At 47.0% G+C, this 16,534-nt stretch overlaps 1 long non-coding RNA gene across 3 annotated transcripts; it reads left to right on the forward strand.

Annotated features, from left to right (window-relative positions):
- Positions 1 to 3,733: 3,733 nt before the first annotated feature.
- LOC115298087 lies at positions 3,734 to 5,605 on the forward strand. Of its 3 annotated transcripts, none has more exons than XR_003911621.1 (3): positions 3,734 to 4,120; positions 4,199 to 4,353; positions 5,325 to 5,605. It is a non-coding gene; the product is annotated as an uncharacterized LOC115298087 (long non-coding RNA). The 3 variants fall into 3 exon arrangements; XR_003911613.1 differs by having other exon boundaries at positions 3,737 to 4,120; positions 4,220 to 4,353; XR_003911605.1 differs by lacking the exon at positions 3,734 to 4,120 and having other exon boundaries at positions 4,129 to 4,353.
- Positions 5,606 to 16,534: the final 10,929 nt, after the last annotated feature.

Consider the following 16,534-nt stretch of genomic DNA (forward strand, 5'->3'; position numbering starts at 1 on the left):
GAGTATAGAAATCTTTAAAATTTGTAATGTTTATTTTTGAGAGAGATAAGAGAGACAGAGAAAGAGAGTGAGTGGGGGAGGGGCAGAGAGCAAGAGGAAGACACAGAATCGGAAGCAGGCTCCAGGCTCTGTTCTGTCAGCACAGAGTCCAATGTGGGGCTCAAACTTATGAGCTGTAAAATTATGACCTGAGCCCAAGTTGGACACTTAACTGACTGAGCCAGGCAGGGACCTCCTGATTATAAATACTTGGATGGTGAAAAAGTACTATTTCTTTTATTCCATACATGAAGTTAAACTATTCATTGACTGGAACTAATAGACCCCTCTTATTATACTCCTCTAGCTGTTACCTGTAGGAATTGTGTTACTGGCCTATTGAGTACAGCAAATTTTGTCCTGAGATTTCTGGTCCCTCTGAAGTGTCTTGAACTAAAACAGAAGGAATATCACAGGAAGCATCTAAGTATCCAAGTCAGTAGAAGGGAACAGCAAATCGTGAACTCCACAAGCCAGTGACTTTAGAATTAAGTCTGTGGTGCAGCGAATGTGATCATGGCATCCTGCCCCAGTGAGCTAGATCAAGAGGAGATACGAGGTCCTTCAGTGTGGTCATCCCATCCTCCTGTTCCCACCGCTATTAATGATATTGAGAGACATTACTTTGCAGACTGTTGCATACTTCTTTGTTTCTAGAATTTTCCAAGTTCACTCCTTATGGAAGACAAAACTAGTGAAATTTTATAGTTGGTTTTCTCCAAGTTCCTTTTTGGCCAGAGTGGGGGGGGGGGATATTTTTTCAACAATTAAGATTCACAAGGGTGAATCTTTCTTCACAGGAAAGCCACAATTCAGATTTTCCCAGAGCAGATATAGTAAAACTGAAGATAAGCTGTAAATGTGGCTTATCTGGTAATCTCCCAGAGACCAACTCTGAAGGAGAAATCCTGTCATATCTGCATGTGCCAGCAGAGGGCGGGACATCCCTGCACGTAGGAACAAACTTCACCAGCTCGGGATCTTCCCTTGGTCTACCTCCATTACTGGGCCAGTTCTGCAGACTTCCCCTTATGCATCCACACCCCCTGATGAGGTGCCCCCACCTGGGGAGGTTGCAGAGTCCTGGGGCCCCTAAGCATGTGGCTGGGGCTGTTCTAGGGGCCCTACACTTGGAAGACCCTGTGTCCTAGAGATGCACCTGCAGCCTGCCGGTCTCCTCTGGAAAAGGTGCTCCAGAGAAAATTTCGAGAATGAGACATATCTAGGGAGAACCGTCCCCCAGCTTCCAGTCCTGTCTAAACTTTGAAAAGAATGCCCTACAGCATTCTAGACCCCACAATGGGGTCTTAAGTAGCATTGCTAGATAAAATACAGGACATCCAATTCCATTGAATTTCAGATTTAAAAAAGAGTAATTTGTTTAGTATAATTATGTCCCAAATATTGCATGGGATCTACTTATATTTCACAAATCATTTTTTGTTTATCTGAAATTCAAATTGAATTGGGTGCCCTATGTTTTTACTTGCTAATTTGTGCCTAGAATATTCTACCATGGTACAGACCAAAGATGGGGGGGGTTCTCCTTTCTCCCTACCCTGTCTCCCCCTAAACTCTGGATAGGTGATGTTTTATTAGGCCTGCTCTAATCTAAACCCCTCACTTCAGAAAGGGCCCAGGTACTGTGGGCAAGGTGTGCCCTTCACACTTCTGTTTCCTGGGCCTCATTTGATTCTGTAAACAGCATAGGCAGGCCTGCGTTTAACAGAGTAGGAATCAGAGATGCAAGGAGAGAGAACTAACAGGTTCTGATGGGTGCAGGGCATCAATATTGATGGAAAGAGGTGGAGAGACTGCATGTACCTCCTGACATCACAGCTGGGCCCAGGGTCTCCTGCCCATGCCCCTCCACTAAAGCACGGAGAAGCAAGGTACCTATAGAGAGCATAGCCATGCACCATGTTCTCCCACCGGCCAGGACTCTGGGACAGGCCTGGGGAGCCTTGATCATACTGGCAGCCCCCACCAGCGGGACACCTGGGCCCCTCCAGCCAGCCTCAGCAGCAGCCTCAGCGGCAGCCACGCTTTCCTGTACAGCCGCTGCAGCATGTAGGATGCTGATAACGGGAACAATGCGGCAGAGGAAAAGTGGCAGGAGTGGGACAATGAGCCGGCCACAGGGACTCTCCCAGGCCAGGCGGGGATCAAGGAAGGATCTGCAGGTCCCAGGGGCCTGGCTGGAGACTGCTCTGTGGAGGGGCAGTTAGGGAGCTGCCCAGTGGCCTGGGAAGGAAGGCTGGGGGGACGGCCATCCCTCCTCAGGGCAGCCCTGGCATTGCTCCAACCGCCAAGAGCCCCCTCTCTCTTTGTGGGTGGGGCAGGTGCAGATAAGAAATCATTAATTCCAGACCTCCCTAGGGAGGAAGGCAAGCACCATCCATCTGAAACAAGGAAAGAGAGGCTCCCAGGATGGCCACAGCTCTGACAGCTAAGTTCTCCAGCTCTCCCGCCTGTCCCATGCCCAGCAGCAGGAGCTCTTCGACACCCTCTAGCCCATGCAGAGTAGCTGCGTACACACAGAGGACACCTGGGCAGGCCTGCCATTAACTCCCAAAGACCAACCACCTGGGACAGCAGTTAGACATTTGCTGTGGGGCTGGCCAAACAGACCAAGTTGTCTTGGTGACTGAGTGCCTGAAGATGCTGATGAAGTCACCCTAAGAGTTGCTGCTGAGATGTCTCAAGTGCCACCACCTCTTTGTCTATGGCTCATGGCATATATGGTAGGTGTACAGAATATATGCTCAGACCCCCCCGCCCCAGGCCAGAATCAGAGGCCACAGGAAGTGGGCCCAGGAGATCAATGAGTTTTGAAAAATATTTGCCTCTTCCCTATAAAGAATCTAGACCACAAGTACTGAGACTATGTCATTACTTACTCTACCTTATACCAAAAAGGACTTACAGCAACCTGTTAGATGCAACAATATAACAGGATAAAAAGAAAACAAAGGAAGGGAGGTAAAATGGAGCCAAAAGTGCTTGTGGCCAAAGGGAGCCCTGAATGCAGCAGTTGCCACGAGAGAGAAACATGACTTTTGGGAGGAGTAAAAACAAACCAAAACAAAACACTGGAATATTATTTCTGATACTAAAACCAAAGACCAATTCTCACCCAAAGTCCTCATGGAGAGAGCTCAGAGCAAGGCAATGGACTCTTCCTGCACGGGGATCTTGCTTCTCAAAGCTTCTCTTGGTGTTGGGCAGGGATCAATCAAGAAAGTCCCAACCTGGCTGGCTCAGTCGGTTGAATGTCTGACTCTTGCTTTTGGGTCAGATCATGATCTCACCCTTTGTGAGATCAAGCCCCATGATGAGCTCTGTGCTGACAGTAAGGAGCCTGCTTGAGATTCTCTCCTTCCCTCTCTCTCTGACCCTCCCCCGCTTATGCTCTCTCTGTCTCTCTCAAAATAAAACTTAAAAAGAAAGAAAGAAAGAAAGAAAGAAAGAAAGAAAGAAAGAAAGAAAGAAAGGAAGGAAGGAAGGAAGGAAGGAAGGAAGGAAGGAAGGAAGGAAGAAAGGAAGAAAGAAAGAAAGGAAGGAAGAAAGGAAGAAAGAAAGAAAGAAAGAAAGAAAGAAAGAAAGAAAGAAAGAAAGAAAGAAAGAAAGAAAGAAAGAACAAAAGAAAGAAAGGAAGGCCCCAGAAAGGAGACCACTGTGGTATGGCTCATGTATCCAGCTATCTGCTGTTTCTGCTTAATTTTAAGGCAAATGTTAGGGGCAGATTTTAGTGTATCGAGAGAAGTGGATGGATGTTTCTCAGTGCCCAGCCAATCCTCAGCTAACCCTGTTTGTCTTGGTGGAACTCCAGTGAGGGATCAGATCACAAGAGCAGGTGTTCTTCTCTGGCAACACACGGGAGGGCCCTTGTGTGTGTTCCTGGTTCTGGGCAGCTCTCTCTGCTGAGCTGTGTGCATGGATGGGGCTGCCACACTCTTGTGAAAGAGGAGATGTTTGAGAGGCCACTCCACCCTCTCCACCCTGAAGGTCATAAAGGCCAAGGTCTCAGCATGGTCACAGTGGGCCTGGCCTAATGCAAGTTCTCCCTGGTCAGGAGCAGGTGACTGGCTTTTTACCCACCTAAGCCCACCCCTCTCCCAACCCCTGTTCTGGCCAACACTTCAATCTGTATTTATAGATGAAACTCATTTAACCTTAGGTGTGTCATCTGTACAGGGGAAAGATATCAGCTTTGCTGGCAGGAGCTGGGGGACCTCTTGAGGGTCACTACCTCTACATTGCCAGGATGCTGAACACCCATGGACTGCACTGACCAGAGACGTCAGACCCCAGGTATAGCCTTGGATGCGAGTCATGGATCCCAAACACCAAACTGCATCAGTTTAGAAAGTTTCTAGCACATTCTCCAGGTTGGGGCCAGGATACCTTTGCACATGTTCCCATCTAGTCCAGCTGGGCCAACTGCCTCTCTCTGGTTACCCCCAGAGAGTTTGGGGGCCACACAGGGTCAGCTCCCAGCAATTCCCTCACCCACATAATCAAGGGCAGCCACTGGAGCTCGTTGTTATGGACTGTTTTGTCAGCATTTGGCATGCAATCAACAGAGGTGACACCAATTACTTGTGTCACAGCTTCTGGGGAAGACGGAGATGTATGAAATCCAGCACAGGGGCCATCCATCAAGGCTCGAGAGGGGGCCGAGGCTCTGTCACTGTGACAGGAAGTTGAGGGAAGCCAGAGTCTCTCAGGACAGCTGTTTGGCAAAGTGCATTCTATCATCAGAATTGACACCCCAGCAATGGAGCGGAGCCCAGTGTGAGGAACCAGGTCTTTCTGAGCCAGGGATCTTGGCCAGAGTGCCCACCGCTCCCCCACCCACCCATGTTTGGTCAAGCTGGGCCCTCCCTGCCTGCTAAACCTCTGAGCTTTTCACCATTCTGTCCCCTGCCCTGGAATCTCCCCCGCCCCAGGTCCCAAATCCTCGAGTTAAAAACCTGCTCCTTTTTGAAAGCGCTGATCAAATGCAATCTCTCTTGTGAAACCTTCCCAAATTTATACTCTTCCAGTTTGAATGTGCTTTCTCTCCCCCAGGCTAACCTATAGTAGCATTCTAGTCCTCTCAAGACAATTTCCCATCTGCCACAGTAGTAAATAATTTATTAAATACTTACTATAGCATGTTCACATTTACTATTCCACTTCATTCTCTCAAACACTTAGCTAGGTATTGGGCCCACTTTGAATGGTAAACTGAGGTCCAGAGACATTGGTAACTTGTCCCAAATCACACTGTTGGTTTGCAGAGTGTGGCAGCTGAACAACCTGTAGATGCAAAGAAAGGTGCAGCTGTGGAGGTCTACCAGCCTTTGAGAGCTACCAATGTGCCCTTGGAGACCCTGAACCAGAGGAAGGCTGAGAAGGTCCAGTCCTGGGAAGTCAGCCTCAGGAGGGCGCTGGGCTTCAAGAAGTGCCCCCAGTGAAGAGAGAAGCCAGAACATGTTTGTTGGTTGTGGGGCCCTGGCTCCTTTCTGGCTGTTGAGACCTTGCTGCCTGTCACCCCATAAAACATGATTCCCAATCGAGAGTAGGCTCATGGTTTACACCAAACCCAGAATGCTCTAAGAAAAGATACTTCATCCTTGGAGAGGGACTATCTTTGTCTAACAGGCATACATGTCTTCAGACTCTCTGACATCCCTCACTATCACAGCCCGAGGCTTTCTCCACATGAGGTCTTTTACCAGAGGAATTCTCCAATCCTTCTGTTCATCCTTCCATGTCAGTTTCCCCCACCATCAAACAGGTATAGTAGACCTTGCCTTTCTTTTTCACTGAGTTGCTCTGAAGGTCAAAGGAAACCAGGCTGTACTTTGCAAAATGTGCAGTGCCACTCATATGTGAGGTGTGGGCTAAGGAATTCCTACTGTCTGCTTTGTGCGATTGGTGGGGACAGAAACAGAACTCTGAGCTCTGGAGAGGTTTATTGTCCTAGCCAAGGTTGGAAAAATATGAGGCTGATGGATCCTAGGACCTAACCCAGGACTACTCAAGAGATTTTTCAGAACCACCAGCATGTGGCTCTGGGTCTGGATGGGAAATTCAGGGAGATGACTCAGCCCCATAGTTCAGAGCTAGAAGGAACTCTAGGAATGTCATAGATGAGGAAACAGGGCCAGAAGAGTGAAAGGGCTGGTCTGAGGTGACCCAGCTCAAGAAAGGAGAGCTGAGGCGTAATCTCCTTCCCCCTTCCCCACACTGCCAGGACAGTCCCCCTCCTTCCTAGGGGGCAACAGTTAGCTAGGACAGACTTCAGTGTAGATCTTGCATCTGAAAAACCACTTAACTGTGACAGCTTTAGGAGCTACTCAATCCACGTGCCCTTCAAAGAATTCATGGAGGGTGGCATGTGACTATTCCCAAGTCTGTCTTTTCTAACTTCTGCTTCCCAGTTGAGGAAGCCGAAGTCAAAAACAGGTGACTGGGCCAATGTCTGTCACTCAGGCCTGGGAGAAGACTCCCCTGGCTCTCTGCTTCATTTTCATCATATCCCTGTGCTGCCCCACGTCACAGGCCACTAGTCAGCTGGCCTAGTTTCTTGCTTACTAATTTTCCTTCGATCCTCATTCTTGATTGGCTTGATACCATAGGTTACCCTCAAATTATAAAATATGTGTGATGCACCCAAACCTTAGAGCCCAGCCAGCTGTCTGGGAGCTCCTGGGTACCTCCTGCAGAGTGCAGGGACACCAGGGACAAGAAAGTGCAGCCATCAGCACTTTTCTTATTTAAAGTGACACTGTTGCATTAATTAATTAAGCCTCCTTAGCATCTGAGAGAGAGAGATCACAGTTATTCCTACTTAAAGCTGGGGGTGAGGGGCAGATAGGCAAGCTCCATCTTATCCATTAAAAAGAAAAGTGGAAGCAGAAACGGTAGGGTCCCATGAAAGGGACCTGAAAGCCTCCCCTTTGTTCATCCCTCCATACACTTGAATAGAACCACAGTGGTAAATGGCAAACCCGGAAAGGTTTCACACTCCCATCCTTCCAGGCTCAGCAGGCTGCGCAGGAGGGGCTTCAGAGCTGCAGCAGAATGTACTGGAGAGGGAGGGGGGAAAAACAGCCTAGAAAATGCGAATTGGCTCAGGGAGCGGCATAATGGGAAGATTTCAGCGTGATGTATGGTGCTGGGGATGTTATTAATGGTTTGCTGATTTTTACCTTTAAAACCTTCAGGCAGATTATTTATTATGTCCTTGGCATGCCTATGATCTATGGAGGGGACACTAATCTGCGAGCATGGCCCCCCATGTCCCTGCTCCTCTACAGCTTCTAATTAGGCTGGGATGCTGCCCTCCCTGCCCGCCATGCTCTCCGCCCCCATGAGCAGAGGAGGCAGCCCTGACTCTGAGACTCAGGCTTAGGCTGTGGAGCAAACTCAGGCCTGCAAATCAGGGAGCCTCATTTTTAGGCCGGATTCTGCTTTGACTTGCTGTGTGACCTTGGGCCAAGCCAATACCTCTCTGGACTTCTATGCTTTTATCTTTCAAACCAAGTCACTAGGCTACATGAGCTCCAGTGACACACAGGTAGAGATGGCAGAGCCAAGAGCTAGTAGGTGCATGGCTCTCCTGGTATGAAAGACTCATGCTTCTGTGACACAGAGAAGTGGAAACCAGCAGCACTTTCCAACAGTTGACTGTTACCGGCCCTAGAAGCCAAATGTTTCTGGGTAAAATGGGCAGTCATTTTTTTCTTGTTCTGGTTCTCCTATTGTGGCAGGTAACCCCACAAGGAGGTCCTCACAAATCCTGACTCCCACAGCTAGAAAGTGATGGCTGGGCCCTCCAAGTCTAGTTAGGTATGGACCCAGCTCTAGAAGCCAGGTTGCAGCAGGAAGGCCATGTTGATGGTCAGCATACATGGCCTCAGGCAGAAACACCTGGAATACAGACCACACTCTCCATGGTGGCCTGACCCCCATCTCCCAGGAACCCAGGGGTCCTGCTCATCCTGGCTTCTCTCTGTCATGTCACTATCAGCTCCCCTGCACATCATCCCTCACCTCTCTTAGATTCCTAGTCACTCCTTCCCAGGTCTGTGGTGGGGGGCCCTGGTGACTGGATGGGTCTTTGAGCCAGGGCCAGCCTTGAGCTGCCAGCTAGGCTGGCTCAAGTCTGGTCTTCTTTAAGGAATGAGGAAAGGCCTCCTCACATTGGCCAAAACTCCATCCTATTTCTTTGAAAGTGCCTGAGGAGGTTCAAAATCACCACGCCCATCCTCCTCCGTTGTAATAAGCCTCTTTTGCCTTCCAGAAAAGATATCTCTCAGGTCACACTGGTGTGGGGGTCATCAGAGCCCCCTCATCTCCCAGCACCCTCTCTGTCCTATACCCACTACCCATAGAGCACCCCACACACATACCACATGACTCCTTGTGGTTCTTCCTAATTGCTGTCACCCCATCCTCCAGTCCCCTGATCCCCAGTCTCAACTCATAGCACACTTACTCCATCCTGGCTCCATCCTTTCTGCCTGGAAGTACCCACCCTACCACTGCCACGAGTCAAACTAACTCATGCTACCTGTCCTTTTTGCTGCCATAGTTCCTCTTGAGGCCATTCCTATTTTATCTCCCATTTTTCTCAATTACCATCTGGGTTATCTGCTGTTGCTGCAGCAGAGTAGACACAGAGTAGAAACACTGCTCTGTTATTCCACTTACCCATCAAGAGAGCAGTAAACTCCAGGGAGGGGCCATATAGTCAGGTGCAGGGAGGGGGCACATCAGAAGCACCGGTTTCTTCTCTGCATCTGCAGCAGCTGGCACATGGCTGGCATGAATCAGCTGTCCAACACATGTTGGATGAAAGAACTCACAAATGTCAATCACCCTGGTGTGCAGTGTGCCCTAAAATGCTGGTTTAAGTAATGCAGGAAAATTCTATCATAATAAGCCTTTGTGTTGCTGTTATAACACCCAATTGTAATGAACCCATTGGCAGAAAATCATAACCTCCATCTGCAAGACCAAGATGAACTAGACACCACCTAGTTTCATAGTAGGGGCAAGGAGCCTTAGGCCCAGGAGGAAATAAAGTCATTTTACCCCATCCCTTAAATTCAGAACTTTTTATGGGTTTGATTCAGATATGAATTTAGGAAGTTCAGGTGTGCTTGGAAGGGTCAAAGAGGGGAAAAAAGATAATTTCTCCTTGATCACAGAACAAAGGAGCTATAAAGCATTTTCTTTACCCCTGGGTCCCCCAAATTTTTTGGAGTTGCCTGTCCTGTAGGGACCTGTCTCCCATAGGGCAAGAAAAAGCTCACCATGCTGGGGAAGAACCAAAGAGGATGTGGGGCTTAGCCTTTTTCAATAAAATGAATCACTTTTCAAGTCTTACGCTTCCCACCATTCCATCCATTGCACTGAATGAGTATCTGTCCCTTGATTTGTTCTTTCCCGGAACAACTATGATTGATGGAACTTTAAAAGGTCACCCAGTTCATCCCTTTGCCTTGAGGCAGGGTGCTCCCAAGCCAGTCTGGAATGCTAGCAGTGATCTCATTCTTTATGGAATAGAGTGGGAAGAGTCAGAAATCAAGAGAAGGAGGTTCATCCATTCCTAGACCTGTGCCTCTAATGAAGCCATTGTGCTCATGAACTTCATTCTCCACAACTGTAAAACGCAGCAATAATAATACCTGTGGCAGTCAATGTGGGTCTACCCATCTTTGTGAGGGACTGGCCCATGTGTTGCAAGGCATTCAGCATCCTGGCCCCTGTGCCCCAAACTTCACTAGTGCCTCCCAGCCATTGTCACAAACAAAAACATTCAATACTTTTCCAAAGCTGTCCACAGTTGGGAAACCATAGGTTCCCTGTTCCTTATCAGGGACAGACCTGATGGATGAAGGTGTCAGGGATGCTACTGAGGAGGGTGGGCCCTAGGGGGAGGCATCAACTGGTACAAGAAGAGAGAACCTGGAAGGTTCAGCCCAGCAGACTAAGGGCAGGACTACAACATGGCCAGAGGTGCAGCCCACCAGAGTGCAACCACACTGGCCGGTGTCCACGTTAGGGCTCCAAGAAAAGATGGTGGAGCTTGAAGCCCAGTCCAGGGGATGTGAGGCAAGAGGCACTCAGAGCATGGAGTTCAGAGCTGGGTTGTGTGGAAGAGAGATCCCACACTTGAGAGATTCAGATTAAAATTCAAGTCATAACTCCTGTGTCAACCAGCCATACGTCCTTTGCAACTCACCTCTAAACCCATTTCTTCATTTACAAACTGGCAATTTAATACCCTCGTAGGGTTATGCAAGGATATACATTAGGAGTGCACTAAGAGATTATAGATATTTGGGGGATGATGGAGAAGTTGTACCTCCAAAAACAAGGAAGGCCTTCCATCAAAAAGTGCCCAGACAGAGCTGAATTCCCCAGGCAAGGACTCAAGCCCAGCTGAAAGACACCAAGCCAGTTACCAGAATGCAGACCTAGAGCGGACCCAATTAATCCAAGGTCTGCTTCAGTGCCTCTGCCCAAATGTCAGGGCTGTCCAGGAGCTGACTGATTCAAGTGGCCTCCACTATGGGGCTGTATACATGACTATACTCTGTCTATTCATTCATTATTGACTCCAGAGACCCTGGCTATTCACTGCTCACCATTCAAACCCATGTCTGACTTCTCTGGTCCTTTTGTCTCTTGTTATCACCTCCACCTGGAATGTTCTTCCCTTCACCTGTCTATACCAGAGCTCATCCCTCAAGATCCAGGACAAGTGTCAGTGTCTTCCTGGTACTTTCCTGGACAGCCCAACTGGAAGGGATGCTTGCTCATGTCAAATGTCCATAATATTTTACCACATGGGACTCTTCCTTCAACTACATTGTGACAGCCTCCATTTTAGGGGAAGCTCTCTCCCACTTCAAATAAAAATGCCTTAAGTTGCTATTCTTTGACTGATATAGATGACTCTGCTGAATAAAAAGAACAAAATGGTGGTGAAACAACTGATAGTATTTACTGACAACTTTTGGTTGAGTTGGCACCACTGTGCTAATTGCTTTGTGTATTGCTTGGATTAATTGGGTCTGCTGTATTATTTCTGAACTGTCTCAATAACTGCAGGAGGTAAGTACTATTATTTCTTCAATTTTTACATGAAAGAGGTTAAGTAAATAGCGACTGATGGTGGAGGTGAGGTGAGAGCCCCTCAGTCCATCTCTGGAACCCACACCACTAACCACTGTGCTCTGCCATTTCTCCAGTACTGCTCTCCTTGCAAGCAAAGTCCAGACAAGGATGTGTTGTGGTCACAATCTTGGGAAGAGCAAATAGGAAGAAAAATGGCCTTCTCCAAAGCTTTAGCAAAGTATTTTAGTAAGGTTTTTCACAGTCATTGACCAAAAGGCCTTTGGTAGATAAGACTGTGATCTGCAGGGTAATTTGTGAGCAAATGACATCAAAAACATTCTTAGAGATGAGAGGCTCTTGCTTAGTTGTAACTGGAGGCAACATGGTGCCCTTTTAAGTAGGAAATGTTGGCCCTGGTGAGGATAAACTTGAGTGGAGCAAGGGGAGAAGTGGGGAGACCCTCTTAGGAGGAAAATGGTAGAAATGATGAGGACTGAATCACCAGGCCTGGGGAGTTTTAATAGAATAAAGAGAGAGAACTTGATGGTTTTTATGGAAGAAGAGATTAGGTTTTTATGGAAGAAGAGATTAATCTAGGATGGATAATGGTTGTGCCATGGGCATGGTGGGGGAGAGATGAGTCTAGGATGGATGGTGATAATGTCATGGCATGGTGGGGGGGGAGTGCATCAAGGATGACTGGTGATAGTACCAAGGGGGTGGTAGGGGAGATACGAGTCTAGGATGGATGGCAGTGGTGCCATGGTGTGGTTGGGGAGAGATGCTTTTGGATAGATGGATATGGTGCCAGGTCTGAGCATGTAGTGAGAGCTAAGAAAGAGAGATGAGTTCTTCTCTGAATGTGTTGCTCCTGAGGAAAATGTAGGGGCTGGAAGCTTAGTGAAATACCTGGGGTGAAACTCTGGATTTGGGAGTCATCAGCCCAAAAGTTGGAGCAGAAATAGCAAAAGTGAGTGAGATCATCCAGGGGGATGAAGGGGAGAGAAGTCCAGTGGGTTAGGCTGAGGAGATCTCAGCATTTCAGGTTCACATGTAGGCCATGGAGAGAGTGCCAGAGTTGGACTAGTGGGCGGCATGAGGATGAGATATTGTCATGAGCCAGAGGGGCATCGTTAAGAGAGGGGGCCCTATCAATCAGGAAGATGATGACTAAAAAACCCTACATTGTTTGGAAAACAGGCCACTAGCAGTGATTTCAGGGTCAAGAACAGTGAGTTGAGATGGGAAGCGGATATAGATGAAAGTTGGGGGGGGGGTAGCAGCAGCAGGGGCTACAGTCAGACCTGTGGGGACTTCGATCAGTCTTCTCATCAACAAACTTGGCACCTTGGGTTATGATCACCTCCAACCAAATCTAAAAATTTAAAACCCAGGAGGCTCTGAGGTAGGGCTCTGTAGATCCCACCAGGAATGAAGGTACAGGTAAGGGTCTATAAGCGCCTCTGGGATGAGTGTGTGGAAGCAATGGGAAGGTGGAGGCCTTCTCCAGAGGAGGAGCATCAGGAGGCAGTTGGCCTTTCCTCCTGGATATTGGGGCTCAACTCAGAGGCTGGGGATGGTCACTGTGCAGAGGTTTGAAGACCCTGGGATGATTACCCTGGGAGGCCAGGCCTGGGTAGCTCCAGTGGGAGTAATGAAACAAGTGTGGGTCACTCATCCTGGGGTATTGAGAGGGCATGAACTCAGGGAACTTTGCTGCCCAGGTCTGCGTCTGCCCCAGGTGAGGCCTGTTGACAATCGGGGCCAGGGCTTGCCAGTTGTGCCTCTGGATCCTGGAGGTGGGTAGGAGGACCAGCAGAAGGAGATTTCTCTACCCACCTTAATTACTTCTCTAGAGAAGGAGACAGACAAAAGCTGCTGTGACTAACCCACACTGTCCCCTGGAGAGACCACATAATGAGAGAGAAACTGTGTGGGGGTGGGGCTGGTGCTGGGGAGCTGGTAAGGTTGGGGAGAGGTGCTCAGCCTCTCTGAGGAAGCTTAGTTCTGATGGGATGGAAAGAGCACAGAATATAACAGTCAACTCGATGGGGATAGTGGGATAGAGGCAGGTACATGGGGTTCCTCCAGGGGTTTGGTAAAATGCACATTCCTGTGTCCCACCTCAGACACACTGAATCAGAATTTTCTGAGTAGAACTGTATGTTTTAATGAAGCTCTCTATGTGGAATCCCTGGCCTATGATTGGTTTGGAAACCTCTCAGGATGTGTCCCCTTCCAAGCTGCACTTAGTTCTGCAGATGAAGGTCAGGTTACTACTCCCCTGGACACCTTAGAAGGGCTCTTCTGGACGTAAAGCTTGGGTCTCAGGGATGACTCAGATGTATGGAATTGGGGAGCAGAGGAAGGTGGGTGGGCGGGCCTGCAGGTGACATGAGCATAGGTCTGGGTGATAAGGGGGGTGGGCTTGCTGCTTGTCACCTTCCTTTGTAAGGTCTCTCTCAGCTCTGGGAAGGAGGAGTCTGAAGTGAGATATGGTATCTGGTCTCGGCATGGCCACTTATCCAACTGTGTGATTTAGGCAATTCCCTTTTTCAGGTCTTCTCACCTGGAAAAAGGAAGTTGGACTAAATCAGTGATGAGCCACCTGACTGAACATGGTATACATCTGAGAGCTTGACAGTGTAGCTATGCTAGAGCTCTAATTCACACCAATAAAGTCAGAATCTCTGGGCACAGGACCTTGACATGGGGGTCTTTGGCTCACCGACCTCAAAAGCTGTCCTTTTGAGCTGGAGCCTCTGATCCCTGCCAGCTAGACACAAAGATAGAGAGGAGAGCTTGGTTTCTTTTTACTGCTGCTCACTTCTTTCTCCAACTTACTTCAAGGAGAAATCCCTGGCTGGAAATGTTTGCATTACCACTGAGACTATATGGACTTCGGCATCACTTTGAGTGATGAATGAATCAAGTTTGGAATCAGGGATTTGGGCTAAGACTACAGGAATGCCAACATTTTCCCAAGGTGCTAAATGTCAGAGGCCTGAGCCAGGCTGTGCAGTACGGTTGCTACAGAGGAGGGGTGGGGAAGAAGAGACATAAATATCCCCACCTTAGGTGATGGCCCTGAATTCTTTATCTCCAAGTCAGAAGAAAACAGAGTTTTCCATTAACAGTGATTTTTTAAATGTAAAGGGCAGAAATATTTGGGAGCTTAAAGCAGATGAAGTTGTAACTAAAAAGAGAATCCCTTGGAGAGATAACTTTCCAGTTTAACTCTTAGCTTTATGAAACCAGCTTATCCTCAGCTTCTGATATCTGTATATAAGCAGAACATTCCTAAGGACATAATGCAATCAGTTGAGCAAATTGATCCCATCTAATTTACTTTTCTAAGTCTTAACTATTTTGTTGTAGTAAGTTCATCCAACAAAGTGTTGATCAGCTTTAGTTGAGTTATTTATTTATAGGGTGTGAATTGAAATGAAGAAAATATGATACAATGGAAAAAAGACGGGGACTTTAGACTCTGAAACCTCTGTGTTTAAATCTTGGCTTTGCCCCTAACTAGCTGTGTGAGCTTGGAAACGTTTTAAGTCTTCCCTGCCTTGGTTACCTCATTTGTGAAGAGGGGATGACAATGTGGTCTGCCTACTTCACAGACACATTGGGAAGAATATACGGGGTCATATATGTTTAATATGGTAACTGACACATAACAAGTACTGAAAACATAAGAAACATAGGAAAATATTGATATTGAGAGCGTAATGAAGTTTTATATGCTATCTCATCTACTTCTCAACAATGCAGTGAGGAAAACATTACTTTCACAGATGTTGAAACTGAGGTGTCATCCCTGGACCTAGAGCCTATAGGTCATGTAACTCCAAATTTTATGCTCTTGCCATTGCATCCTCATGATCAGAGACAGATAATGCCGTTTTAATGAAGTGCTAGTCAGTAAATGCCAGGGATAGCTATCTCTCATCTGGGGAGGTCAGATTAGGACTTAGCAATGTTGGAACATCTCTCAGGGATTGACTGGGGACCTCAAACCACAGAAGCAGTGCATGGTGTATGTGTCATGTCAACTAATAGTGACAAGTTCCAGACAACCTTGTGTATTACCATATTTAAACTAAGCTCACAATACAATCTGTTCCACTGAAGGCTCCTGGCTAGGACACCCGTGTATGTATGTGTATGTGTATGTGTATGTATATATATTTATTTCTAATGCAAAGCTTTAAAGAATCATCTCCACAGAAAATTTTACAACACATCAAATTTTATTAAGAACATCTCCAGCACTCAGAATCAGAACAGATAACTACAGGTGTGAAGACACAGCCCATACCAAACATTCACTTATTTTTTACTTTAAAAAATTTTGTTACTTTAGAAAGTGAAAGTATGGTAGCTGAGACAGAGGGAGAGAGAATCCTAAGCAGACTTCATGCTGTCAGCACAGAGAGGGCTCTATCCCACAAACCATGAGATCATGACCTGAGCCTAAAATCAGGAGTCGAATGCTCAACCTACTGAGCCACCCATGTTCCATTTTTCCTTATTTTTTTCCTTATTTTTTATTATTAATATTTACATTTAAACAACCAGGGGTCAGTTCCATTTTAATAATTCTGAATACACAAAATGGTCATGTATGTATTAGTGGAACACTGATGAAAACTAGTCAAAGGATTTCTGTCCCATCAGGCAGCTCCCCACTCAGACAGGGCCCAGTTCTAGGCTTGCTGTGGAAGGCTGCAAAGAAAGGGTATTTTTTAAATCTCAAAATGATAAATAGAAGGTTAAAAAATTATAAAGGACATATGTAAATCAGTTTATTAAAAAAAAAGCTAGGATCCCAGTTGAAAATGGACAAAAGGCATACACATGAAATTTATATGCAAATAGCTTTTTAATAAACTTAGAAAACTCCTTAGTCTCACTATCAATCATATACATTAAAAATTGGACTACATTAGGGGCTCCGGGGTAGCTCTGTCGGTTAAGCCTCTGACTTCGGCTCAGGTCATGATCTCACGTCTGTGGGTTCGAGCCCTGTGTCAGGCTCTGTGCTGACAGCTAGCTCAGAGCCTGGAGCCTGCTTCTGATTCTGTGTCTCCCTCTCTCTGCCCCTCCCCTCTCATGTTCTGTCTCTCTCTGTCTCAAAAATAAATAAAACATTAAAAACAACTTTAAAAAAATTGGACCACATTAAAGTCAGATACCATTTTTTGCCCATAAAATTAGCAAAAGAGTTCTCATTTTTAATGGCTATACCAAACACTGATAAGTGAGTGGTTGACCAAGTGATGTAAATTAGTACAGACCTTTAGAGAAGCAATTTGGCAGCAAGATATCAAACCCTCAAAAAATCTGGTATTTTTGGCTGAGTAATTCCATG

The sequence above is a fragment of the Suricata suricatta genome, chromosome 1 (genome assembly GCF_006229205.1).
Source record: "Suricata suricatta isolate VVHF042 chromosome 1, meerkat_22Aug2017_6uvM2_HiC, whole genome shotgun sequence".
Taxonomy (NCBI): domain Eukaryota; kingdom Metazoa; phylum Chordata; class Mammalia; order Carnivora; family Herpestidae; genus Suricata; species Suricata suricatta.